Raw genomic sequence first — 12,707 nt, forward strand, 5'->3', positions numbered from 1 at the left:
AAAAGAATTTTAATGCTCAAACAGGTATTTCAAAAGAGACCATGCACAAATGACCAACAAGCAACAAGGAACGTTCACTAACCAATTGTCATAAGGTGACAAATAGATAAAGAGAAATGTGGCTCATATACCAGAATACCACTTAGCCTCAAAGAGAAAGTCCTGCATTTGTTGCACTATGGGTGGATATAGAAAGGTTGAAATAGGTTAAACAGAAAGACAAGTGTCACGCGATTTCACTCACATGTGGGACAGACAACAGCTGAGGTCAGAGAAGCATGGAGTGGGACCTGTTTGCTAGAAGCCTGGAAGATATGGGACTTGGAAGATATGGGACCTGGAAGATATGGGACTTGGAAGAAATCAGTTCAATGTCACTGGCGCTAGACAGGAAGAAGTCTGCATTTTGTTACCCAGAGGGCAATATCAGTCTGAAGAATACCGCGTCATATCCTTCCAGCTGCCAAAAGGCGATGGCTTTGAATGTTTCTATCCCAAAGAAATGGTAACTGCTTGTCATGGCACAGAGGCCACGTCTGTGCCTCTAGAATCATTGTCTGTGCAGGCTAGAAATGTACCAAGCATGCAGCTATACCCCATAAACAAATGATTGTTGTTAGCTGTCCAAAAACAGAGCAAGCTTTCCTTCCCTCTTGCTACCTGGACTATGCTCCCAGGCACAGACTGTATAAATGCAGGGAAAAGTTGAGTCCTCCTGACATCTTTCCAGATGTAGTGTCTCCCCACCCCCACCCCAGACCCTAGTAAAAGATGGAAGAGCTGAGTGTGTCTTGGGGAAGATATTTACTCAAGGAAGATCTTGGCAGACTGTCACCTAACCAGGTAGGGGAGGGAGCAATGGTTATAGTGGGTAATGTGAGAAAAGATGAGGGGACACAGGGGCTTTTCCTTAAATGGTGTCACATAAAAGTTGACTTAGAAGTTGTAAGCCAAGAAAAGAACCAGTTCTTACAGGTTGGGTTGCGTGGAGATAGATTTTGACATGGTTAAAACACCTGTGGAGGTGTGTTTATTAGCGGTATGATACACAGAGCAGGAGTCAGCCAAGGAGGGAGATTAAAACAGAAGATTATTTGAAGAAGGACATGCCTATGCACACTGCACATGCAGCAGGGTCTCTCGCTTCCCACCCCACCACAGATGAGCCTGCAGCAGCTGGAGTTAGGGGCTCCCATGCGATCCTTTTCAGATGGCTCCCTTCCTCTACCAGGGATTTTTAAGAGATGCTGGCCAGCCTTTAACTGTGGCCTCTTAGGAAAGCAACTTTCTCTTTCTGAGTCTTAATTCCCTTTCTCACAAATTAGGGCTAGTATTTCTTTTTAATCACTAACTACTTCATGCCTGGTGTCCAATCTCACTGTGTTCTCCTGGATTCCTCAATCCTATCCTGACCTTCTTTGAAGCCTGAGAAGATAGCTTCCTTTGAGGACGTACTGAATCCTGGAAGCTTTCGGAATCTCTGATGATCTTCAAAGTCACCTGCCACACACGCCCCATCTGTATCCCATGCCTCAGGTTTCACTTATTATGAAGCATCAAGAGGAGGCTGCCTTTAAACACTTTAAAGGAAAAGAGGGCCAGGCGCTTCCAGAGACGAGTAGCTCATCTTTGAAATCTCTGCTTCTCTCCTCCGTTCAGGCAAAGGGGCTCTGAAGAGTCAGCAGGATTTAGGTTGATCTTCAGTCTTGATGTCCTGGTTTTTCTCTGGGAACACCAGGATGTGTAAGGTAGGATGAGGCAGAGGCATAAAGAGCTGGAATAATGGGGAGTAAATGGAAGCTGACAACACTCAGGGCCATCTTGCCCGGCATCCCTAGAGTGATGAAGCTGTTGTCTCCATTCCCAGACAGCATTGATAAAGCCATCTCTTCCCAGAAACTGTCAGTATGGTTCAGAGCTGCATGGAGAGAGCTGTGTGTCACCACCAGAGGGAGAGAGAGTGGGGCTCTAACTATAGTATTCTCATTACTCTTTCAGAACACCAACCATCTTTCCCCACCTACAGCCTCCCTTTCCTATAAGTCTGGAGGCTTGTAGGAGGCTGCACCTATCCAGCGTTGCATATTGTTATGAGGCTCTGGCTGCAGCCAATGGGTCCCAGGGAATGACTGTGACTCTACCTCATTTATGCCTTTCCCCATAACCCTTCCTGCACCCTCCTGAGGCAACTGTGTGTTTTTATGTGTCAGGTCCTACTATGGCATGTTTGCTCAGTGCCTGGGGTGAACCTCTCTTTATCCTTGGCTTTTCTAACTCTTGGGTCCCCTCACTGTTTGTGGGAACCCTGTAGGGGAGTTCCTAGTTGGTGAACATCATTCAGACTCTCTCTCTGTGGCAAGTTTACACAGCGTCATATGCGTCGTGTAGCCAAGTGTGTCCCAGGCTGTGGGGCATGCCTGGATGGATAACTCGGAGAAGTCGCACAGCTCTCTCTCTATGGGTCTAAGAAATATCACAACGGAGATTCTAATAGTTGGTTTTGGGTTCTATGATATTTAAAACACAATACCCTTTCCCATGAGCCCTTTTAAAATGAGGATTTTGAAATTAATACAGCATTTCAAAATTTACCGTTTCTTGTTACATTTTTCATTTACATGCTCTGTGAGGTGGTGATGGCAGATGTGTGTTGCATGTCACTATGTCTGAGAACTGTGTCCAGGAAAAGTGCTCATTGCTTCCTAGTACATGGCTACCCCCTCTCTAAGAGAGCTGAAAGGGATGCCCCAGACTGTCATGGTGCCCTGCTCAGATGAACACATCACTAATTATTCCAAGTGCAGCTTTGATTACGGGGGGGGGGGGGAGGGAAGGGGGCATGTTTAATAATTATCCAGGGTAGCAAGTGTAAGCTGGGACTGCTAGAGAAAATTTGAGATGCACAGTCATTGTCAACATTAGGGAAAGGAGAAAGGGAAGAAATTAACATATTTAAACAAAGTGGTATGTGTGCTGCACCAAGAATATTTTAGCGGATGCAGGATGTTCAGGCTTAGAGACGTCAGTACATTTGCTCACGGTGAGGGCTAGTAATTCAGAGCACAGTCTGAAAGTAAATTTCTAGTGCATTCATTCGAAAGACAAACATTTACTGGACACATACATATTCCACACACATGATTGGTTGCTGGGGTTGAGCAATAATAGGGCTTGTATGTTAGCAGGAACCTAAAACTAAACTGAAATGTAAGTCTGTTTGTCCATCTATCCATCCATCCACCCATCATCTAATTATCCATATATTACTTATATTATTAAAACTAAATAGGTCATGTGAATATCTATTTATCATCTATATATCCACCCATCTCTGATCTATCTCTTTCTTATCTATCTATCTATCCATCATCTATCTATCTATCTATCTTATCTATCTATCTATCTATCTATCTATCTATCTATCTATCTATCTATAGCTACCTAATACTATGTTAATCTCTCTCTACAGTCTATTTGATCATCTACTTACCTATATAATCTCATAAACAGTTGGTGATGAGAAAAAGGAGCCCAGCAGAACAGGGAAGCAGAGACTTTTGGGGTACATTGTAAGGCCAAGCAAGGAAGGCCTTCTGAGAAAGTCCTTACAACAGGGGTCTGCAGGTAATGAAGGCATGGGTATGTGGGCAGCTGAATGAGGACTGGCCAGGTGGCAGGAGAGACAGATGTAACAACTTGGAGGAGGTTTCTGCAGTGCAGGAGGGCAGCTGGACAACCAGGAGGACCTGTCCTTGTGTGCAGGAGAGCAGCCAGGAGGCCAGGGGTTCAATGGAAGCTGACTGAGAGGCTGGAAGGGGATGCGACCAGGAAGTATGGACAGTGGACTATGGGGATCCCTGAAGGCTCTGGATTGTACGCTGAGATAAGAAGCCACACAGTGGTGTCAATGGAAGAGTTGCTGTTTATTTTTACTTTCTAAGAACAGCAATGGCTGTGTGCACCCCGATCAGGGTTGCAGAGGAGGGAACAGGAGCAGTGCAGACTCGGATATATTCTGGGGCAGTCGGTGTGTTTACCAGTGGGTTGACTGTTTAATATAAGAGAAAGGTGGGAATATCCGGATTCTGATGCTCAGATATTTAATTGAAGAACTCAAACTTGTGATGTGGCTGAAAGTGACCTTGAACTTGTGGTCCTCTTGTTTCTACCCCTGAGAACTAGAATTATAGCATATGCTACCCTACCTGCTTCATGCTGAATTGGAGATAGAACAAAAGGATTTATTATACAAGCTATGTAAGCACTCCACCCTAATATTTATTCTATAAGCAGTATCTCTGTATGAAATACAACTCTTATTAGTCAAAAGTTTGTGAGCAGAGCATAATTAGAAGTGACAATTAGAAATCTTTTAAAGAATTTTGCTATACATTGAGAGAGAAGAATAAGCAGTTACTTATAAAGGTTTGTTGAGTGGTTCTTTATTTGTTTTTCTGTAGGATGAACAATAAGTTTGTATAACACCTCCAAAGTGGATGCATCTGGCATGGGGAAAGCCCTGGGCTGTTCCGTGGGTGCAAGTTGTCAACCACATAAGAAAAATGTCGATGCAGAAATGGTAAAAGCAGATGACAGATGAGCAAGGCAGTAGCCTGGTTAGGCAAGAAGGATGCACTCTTAAAGGGCACAAGTATAGTGTGGGAAGACTGACTCCAGGAAGGGCACACAGATGGCATAGATGTTGGAGGGTAGGTAGAGATTGCTGGGGAGATTTCCATCTATTCAAGTCTGATTTCTCTGAGAAACAGGAAGCAAGTTGTCAGCTGATTGAGAGGCAGGGAAGAAACAGAGTGAAGGAGGCTAGCAGGTAGAATGTTAGAGAGAAGGAAGATCAGAAGACTAAGGTTCTGCACAAGCCATTCCGTTAGCCTGTGCTTTGTTCCCCCAACCATGGTACCAACACAGAAAAGCACAGAGTCCTATTCAGTCAACTTTGAGGTATTTCCAGGAGAAAGAAGGGTGAAAGAATTGGAAGCCTGTCTGATTGGTTGATTCAAATCTCAGGGTAACTGGGGAACCAACATGTGAGGTGGGTTATGGAATGGTGGCCCCCTTGGGCTGAGAAGAAATGGATATGTGTAGTAGTTAAATGTTCTCAGAGGAGAAAGATGCTGCTAGAAGGATGTGAGGGATCAAGGGCAGGAGTGAGGAGGCAGTAGGGTAAGACCACAGCAGAGCAGTGGCCATAGCTAATGTCAAAGTCTCTGACACAAGAAGGGAGCTGATAAACAAGGGGAGGTGTAAGACCAGACAGTCAAGGGTAATACAAACCAAAGAACTGAGAAGCCATGGTTTGGAAAGAGTGTGTGCACAAATGTTCAAATAGCCAGGAGTAATGTGCAGAGTAGCATTGGAGGTGAAGACATTGATCCACGTCATAGGGCTATGGAGAGAGGGGGGGGGGAGAGGGAGGCTCAGACCTACAGATCTTTCTCCTGGGCCATCGGGATGCTGGTTGGAGATGTGAAATCTGTAGCTTTCGGGAGGATTTGTGTACACACTGAACCTTGAGATTATGTCTTTGAAGCCTTCCACCAATGAAAGAGGTAGCCTGGTAGTCTGCCATTGAGGATTTTAAGGAGAGGGAGACCTGCAGTCTGAAAGCATCTTTGAGGATCAAGGGCCCCTTGTGTCTAGAATGAGGATGAGAACAAGTGTGAGAAAAGAAGCAGTTCTTGAGAGGGCTGGGCAAGAATTCATGTCCTCAGTGGGCAATGCTGGGTGTCAGTCAGTGTCAATGGTGATGTTGGGTATACAGGATAATTAGCTAATGACTGAGATTGGAGTGGTAAACGGGATGGAAACCAAGACATCCTGGTTTCATTGGACAATGGCTTACAAAATAAAAAAATGCCAGCTGACGTCAATGACTATCCAGAGTTGACATGATTTTGCACAATGGTTTTCATGTTAGGACAAGTTGCTCCCAAGTACAGGGATCAGGATTAACTTGGAACACACCTAAACTTGTATTTTTTTCTTTTCGTTGTTGTTGCTGTGACCAAATACCCGACAAAGAGCAACGTAAGGGAAGGAGGACTTATTTCACACTTCAGGGGGATTCAGTCCATCATGGTGGGAGAGGTACGGTGGCTGGTCATATCGTGTCCAAAATCAAATCAGGAAGTGGAGAGCAGTCAAGAAGTAGCAAGACCCACCCCTAAGAACCCACTTCTTCCAGCAAATCTCCTATAGGTTCTGCAACCTTCCTCATCAGCGCCACCATCTGGGGACTAAGTGTTCAAACACATGAGCCAGCCCATCAGTCATCACAAACCTAGGCAGATGGTAAGTGTCAGAGTGAGTTTTCCAGCAGATGAGTTGTCACAGGAAATAAAATGAGCAGAATTAATCAGTGACAGGGAGGGAAACGATGTCCTGGAAGGAGGATGTGGTCAGAGCCGTGTTCCAGATAGAGCCAGCAGCTCTTGTAGAAGCTTTAGGAAGAATCTGAGGTGTCTGAAGATCTGTGAAGAGGGTTCTCTGTCACTGAACCCAGTTGGGAGCCCCAGCGTGCAGAGTGAGGTCAGGCCTGATTGAGAGCCTGCACTTGTCAGTGGGAGCCGCTGATGCCTTTGACACAGGCTCTCCTAGTTCTATTCTCTACTCTCCGGGTCTGTGGCAGGAAGGATGGCACCGGTCTTAGAATGGGGTTAACAATGGCTGAGATGGCCTATCTATCATTGGCCTACTCTACCTGAGCCATCTCTTCCTATTCTTTAAGAGCCTTCTGGAAAGACCTTGGTAGCTATTTTTTACGTCTCTTGTTCCTACCTATTTTCTACTGGGTTTTGAGTCTGATGTGATGTTGGCTCTGTCAGTCTGTCAGAATCTGTCTGTCTTTCCCTCACTAGTGTGAATGATGTTATTTTTTATGGAAAACTTGATAGTGGTTCCTCTCTGCCAACAAATGAGCACACTATCTGTCCCTGCCTCAGGAAAGCTCAATTACTTTTAATTCCCTGAATGTCAAAATTATCTAAGTTCATGGTTTCTTGCAGGCCAGAGAGAAAGACATGAACTAGGGTGGCTGGAAATGTCTGGAGCACACTCTGGGGCTGTGAAAATAAAGATCAGCAAAGGGGGGGGGTATACAGTAACTGGACCCCCAGATCCCATGGCATCTCTAATCTGACTGTTTTGACCAGATTCCTTGTTGGGCAGATTCCAGCATCTGTCCTGTAGCTTTTGTACTAAGTTGTGACCTTTAGAGTAACCTCATCCCTGCCCAGGGTACCAGTGAGCCTCTGAATGCAAATGAGATCATGTATATGCAAGCGCTCTGTAAACAGCACAGCACCCTGTGCATGCAAATCATCATTACAAATTGCACACATTTACAGTTGTTTACTGTGAACTTCCCTCTAAGGTCCAGCTCTGCCTTGAAATCCATCAGCCTGGAATCTCAGGCGACTCACACACAGTAGCTCAGATATGGTATACTGGGCAGAGTCGTGGGTACCGAGTCCATCCACTTCTTACTGCTTGTCCTCCCCAGCCCTGTCATTTTGGCCACCTTTTGTCTCTTCTCCATTTGTTACAATCTCTATTTGCATACATAATCATTTGACAGATATGTCTTGAGTTTCTTTCAACAGCTCCTCACCATCTCCAGACTGGCAAGCTAGTTAACGGTTCTGAGCCAAATTTTCCTTACATGTAAAATGATTTCTGCTCCACAGAATTATAAGAAATAAAGAGCTTTAAATAGCTAAAACATATAAAATAATTCAAGAGTAAAATAGTCAATATGTGGAGCTTGGTACATTAAGTTGTTTAGCTTGCTATAAGAGCAGGCTGAACCCAGAGAACTTGAGTCACCTAAAGGCACCCCATGATGGGTCGCTGAGCCTAGATCGGCATGCTGGTGCTAATCCTGAATCTGTCAGCTTCTGTCAGTCTCCTCTTTCTACCTGATTCTCCTTTGTGTTATCCACTTCATCTCATAACAAATCTAACCCATATGAAGTTTCATGTAGACCATAGTGCTAATAACTATATTCACCTCTACAACGGCCTGGAGAGAGAAATGGCATTTCAGGTTGCTCTGGAGCCAGCCACCCCCACTGCTGCCTTCAGGCCCTTTGCATTTGGGAGTCCTTTTCCTCAAGGTGTTCTCCGTCTGTATATCAGCATGATGTCCTTACAGAGAGGCATCATTGCTGCCTCTGCCTGCATCTTTCCTCATTGAATTTATCACCACCTGGCATGCAGCAACTGCTTCTCCCAGAAGACTGCAGTGTGCCTGAGGGCCAGGCTTTGAATGGTCAGTCCTTCAAGTGTGCCTCACCGACAGCAACCATGAGGAAGTTACTGAATGGGCAGATCTAGTCTACAGATGAAGACAAGGTTCGGAGACTACACAAGCTGCCCTGGTCCCTGGGCGCAGAGAACCAAGGCAAGCCTTTACTGTGATTCTCCCAGACTGTCACAGCTCCAACTCCTTAGATCCATACCTTAGAGACGTTTATAGACATACATGTGTGATGGGTCTACACTCAATTGAACCCCCCAGATCAGGCATTTAAGTCTGCTGCAGATCTTCCTTACATGGTTATCCTTCTTACAATGAAGTGGGGCTCTGCAGGGAACCCCATTTGTGCTGCTCTCTGGAAGCCTGAGCTTGGTAGAGTGGAAGAGAAATGAGAGGTGTTTTCCACCTCCCTCCTTAGCCCTGGGCCAGGAAAAGCCTCTTTGCAATGGAGTAATCTCCAGAAGCAGAGAGAAACAGGGCTGGGGCCATGAATGTGTCTGCAACTGGGAGGGATTATTATTAAAAAGGATGGTGGTGAAGTCACTGTCATCTTGGGAGCCAGCACTGTCACTGGAGGACCCTGCTGTCACCACGGTATCAGATCTGTCACCATAGATTCAGCTCTTCCTTCCCAGTCTGCTCCTTACCTTTCAATCATTTATTTACTTTTTCACTTTGTGTATCTTTTGATCTTCCAGATGAACACAGCAGGCAGATGGGAGGGGGCAGCATGATGGAGGAAGATTGGGGGTTCAGCCATGAATTCCCCCCACCCCACAGTCTTCATACAGGCACTGGGACATTCACAGAAGGGCGACGTGCATCTTACACAGTTGATCACAAGCTGCTCTCTGACTAACTCATCAGCAAGCTCATCATGTCCGTTCTAGAATAATCTCTGAGGTTAAGTGAAAGGTGTGTCAGCAAGAAGTCATGCTGAACTTAAACATCATCTGCTTTGGTCTTCTCTGCTCATAGCCCAGATATTGGACACATAGATACAGATAGCCAAGATTAAAACAGCAGTGACTAGCCACAGCCATTGGTTGTCTTAATGACTGCTTTCAGTCATTAGGATGCCTGGATTGGATTGATCACCAACGAGCGGATCGATTAGTTGGTGCTCATCTGCAATCTAAGCTTTTCTGTGCCTCCACTTCACTTCAGTTATTTCATTAAGATGGATGGGCTGACACTGCCACGCCCCCTGGGAGGCTGGGCTGCAGAGTTCTGCCTGAACGGAGCTTTAGAGAGAAAAATAAGCTGGGCATATGGAGGGTAGAGGAGCAGAGGCTCTTAGTTCATATCCAGTGGTGCTGGGTGAGCTACTCAGCCTGCAGCTGGCGGTGGCAGCTCATGCCAAGGGACGGGTGGTCTTTCGGGGGGTTTGGCCACATTTGCTGAGTGTGGGTGCAGCTTTGTGGAGGTTTTCAGGTCTTGGGGTGTCTTCCTGCACAAACTCTGTCTTTATTCTGGCATGGATCTATGTCATGTTCTGGTAGGGTCAACCTACCATGACAGATTTTTCTGGGGAAATTAAATGTCCTCATGTCAATCATTTGTGCCTCTGGAAGCAGCTACAATCAAAAGGCGTAGAGACTTAGCTTGAGCCCGTGGTAGTTTGAATGAAAATTGCTCCCATAGGCTCCTATGTTTAAATGCTTGGTCCCTAGTTAGTGGAACTATTTGGAACGGATTCAGAGGCGTGGCCTTGTTGAAAAGGTGCATCACTGGGGGGTGGACTTTAGGGTTTCAAGAGCCCACACGAGGCTCAGTCTATCTATCTATCTCTTTCTGTTGCCTAAGGATCAGGGTGTAAAGTTCTCAACCCCTGTTCCCAGCTACTACATCCTGTTTACTTCCCACCACGGTGTTCATGCACTAACCCCCTAAAACTGTAAGCAAGTCCCCAGTTAAATGCTTTTGTTTATAGGAGTTGCCTTGGTCATGGTGGCTCTTCTCACCAATAGAACAGTGACCAAGACAAGCCTTTGGCTCTGTTTAAGGATTGGCAGCTACTGGGCCAGTATCCTGACCAGCTCCTTGCCTGTCACTTGCTTTGCAATATTCTGATCCTTCTTTCTCCAGTCGGTTTCTGCTGCTTATTTGAGGGAGTGTTGATCTCTTCATGCTGTTGTTTACCTAATCTTGAAGAATTTCGGGGTCCCAAGATGTCTCATGTTCCTAAATCAGACCCCGGCCCCCTGGGTGTGCATTTGAGTAGCATTGAACACCTCCTCCCTGGGACACATTTGGATTCCTCGGTAGCCTTTAGCAATCTGGATGGTTAGTTTCAGAAACTGTGGCAACCCTAAGAAGACACTACCTGCATTCCCAGCAACTTCACTATGGCTTGAAGTTGCTGAAGCTTTCCAGACTGTCCCTTGCAGGATCCCTTTACTCATGAAGAGCCCAAGCCCTGGGATTCAATGGTCTGAAGTCTTCTTGCCCCAGTGGCTTCCCTCCCACCGTGAATTTTATTTACAGTTTTCTCTAAATATGATACATATCTTTTTTCCCCTTTCTGGAACTTGTAGTTCAGAAGCTCTAGGTAAATTACTTGCTTGGCCCTGACTGACCCTGTCTGGTCGTACCCGATCCTTCCTGGCCCTGCCTGGTCCAACCTGGCCCTGCCTTGTCTTTTCTGATCCTGACTGATCCTGCCTGGTCCTTCCTGGTCCTTCCTAGTCCTGCCTGTCCTTGCCTGTCCCTCCCTGTCCCTGCCTCACCCTGACTGACTCTTTCTGGCTCTTCCTGGCTGTCTCCCTCAGCACACAGCTGGTGAATTTACCAATTCTTCTTGCGTTTCTGAAAGGGACGGCCTAGCCTCTCTCACGTGTGTATATTGTTCGGTCTTCAGTTATAGCTGGGTGCTTTGCTTCTTCATCTTGCCTTTATTCTTTTGATTTTCTCCTGAGGAAGAAAGTATTTAATCTCCATGACTTTACTTCTTACCCCTCAGTGCAGGAAACTATTGATTACAAATGTTCATTTGATGTTCTCAAAGCCATTGAAACTTTTTAATGAGCTTCTAAACATTTGTCTGTGCATACAGATTTTCTTATTGAACTGGAATAGTTCTTTCTGAAAGGGGTTAGGACTGAGATTTTCCACAGGTTTAGCAAAGATGTTTGCTTTCTTAGAAGAGGCAGGCAGATACCCTTGTGAGGAGTATAATAGAAGTCTGCAAAGCACTTTAGGGTCGTATCTTAGTTTTAGTCCTTGTGGCTGTGATAAAAATACCCTGACCAAAGTAGCTTAAGGGAGAAAGAAATTACTTGGCTCACAATTTCAGATTATATCCCATTGTTCCAGGGAAGCCAAGACCACAGGAGCTTGAAGCAACTGGGCATATCACATCTACAGTGGAGAGCAGAGTGGAGCAAGTTTGTTTTTCTACTCCTGCACAGTCCAGGACCCCAAGCACAGGGAATGGTACTGCCCACAGTGGGTGAGTTCCTTTACACAAACTGGTGTGATTAAGATAATTCTTCATAGATATGCTCAGAGGCCTTTCTTCTGGGTGAGTCTAGATTGTGTTAAGATGGCAATTAGAGCTAGCCATCAGAAGGCTTGGAGCTAGGAGGTGATTTCTGCTTCTTATTCTTGGTAACAAGTTCTATCTTGGCCAGAATCCAGAAATGTCCTTGGTTATATTGCAATGCTGTCCTGGGGACAGAGGCCAGAAAAGTCAACAATGTTTAGGGAGACTCTTTGGGTTTCTGGTTTCTTGTCTTTATACTTATTCCTCTTTTACACAGCCATCTAATGAGCATAGCTGCCTGGAAGGGACCCGCGATTATATACTTCCTTGTCCCTAGAAGATGTCTGTCAAACTATAGACTAAGTACTGGATGGGATGTGCATGAGTATCTCATGGTGGGCCAACTGAACTCACCAACTCATCTCCTCCAAAATGCAACCTTATTAAGCTTTATAATATATACATATGCGTATATATACTTATATAAGTGTATGCTTAATTATATATATGTATACTTAATTATATATGTGTGTATACACATATATGTGTATTTGTATATATACATATACACATATATGCATATATATAGATAGTAAGAATATATACAGATAGTATGTATATACACAGATAGTATGTATATATACAGATAGTATTAATTAAGCCATATATGTATGTGTACACACACACACATTCTTGTTTTGGGAGCTCTGTTCATCTCCTTTCTCTTAATCTCTCTTTTACAATAAAGCTTCATCCTGAAACTCACACCTCATGCTTATGTTGACTATGAAATTTATTTTTCACATTCACTAGACTTGGTAGCTGCCAATCATCTAGTGCTCTAGCTCCTGAATTACACTCACCAGAGATGAGAAAGTCTCCATTCATTCCAGAGTTAAGCAGTAGGAAGTCAGTACTACAGGCACAGGACATGAAGGCCTGGTGAGC

General features: G+C 45.0%; 1 long non-coding RNA gene across 1 annotated transcript in view; it reads left to right on the forward strand.

Moving 5' to 3' along the window:
- The first annotated feature begins 1,588 nt into the window (after positions 1–1,588).
- The window catches only part of Gm34068 (predicted gene, 34068), a 60,770-nt gene continuing 49,651 nt past the window's right edge, over positions 1,589–12,707 (forward strand). Inside the window, exon 1 of the long non-coding RNA NR_151520.1 lies at positions 1,589–1,748. This is a non-coding gene — a long non-coding RNA (predicted gene, 34068). The remainder of the gene's footprint in view (positions 1,749–12,707) is intronic.

The sequence above is a fragment of the Mus musculus genome, chromosome 1 (assembly GCF_000001635.26).
Source record: "Mus musculus strain C57BL/6J chromosome 1, GRCm38.p6 C57BL/6J".
Taxonomy (NCBI): Eukaryota; Metazoa; Chordata; class Mammalia; order Rodentia; family Muridae; genus Mus; species Mus musculus.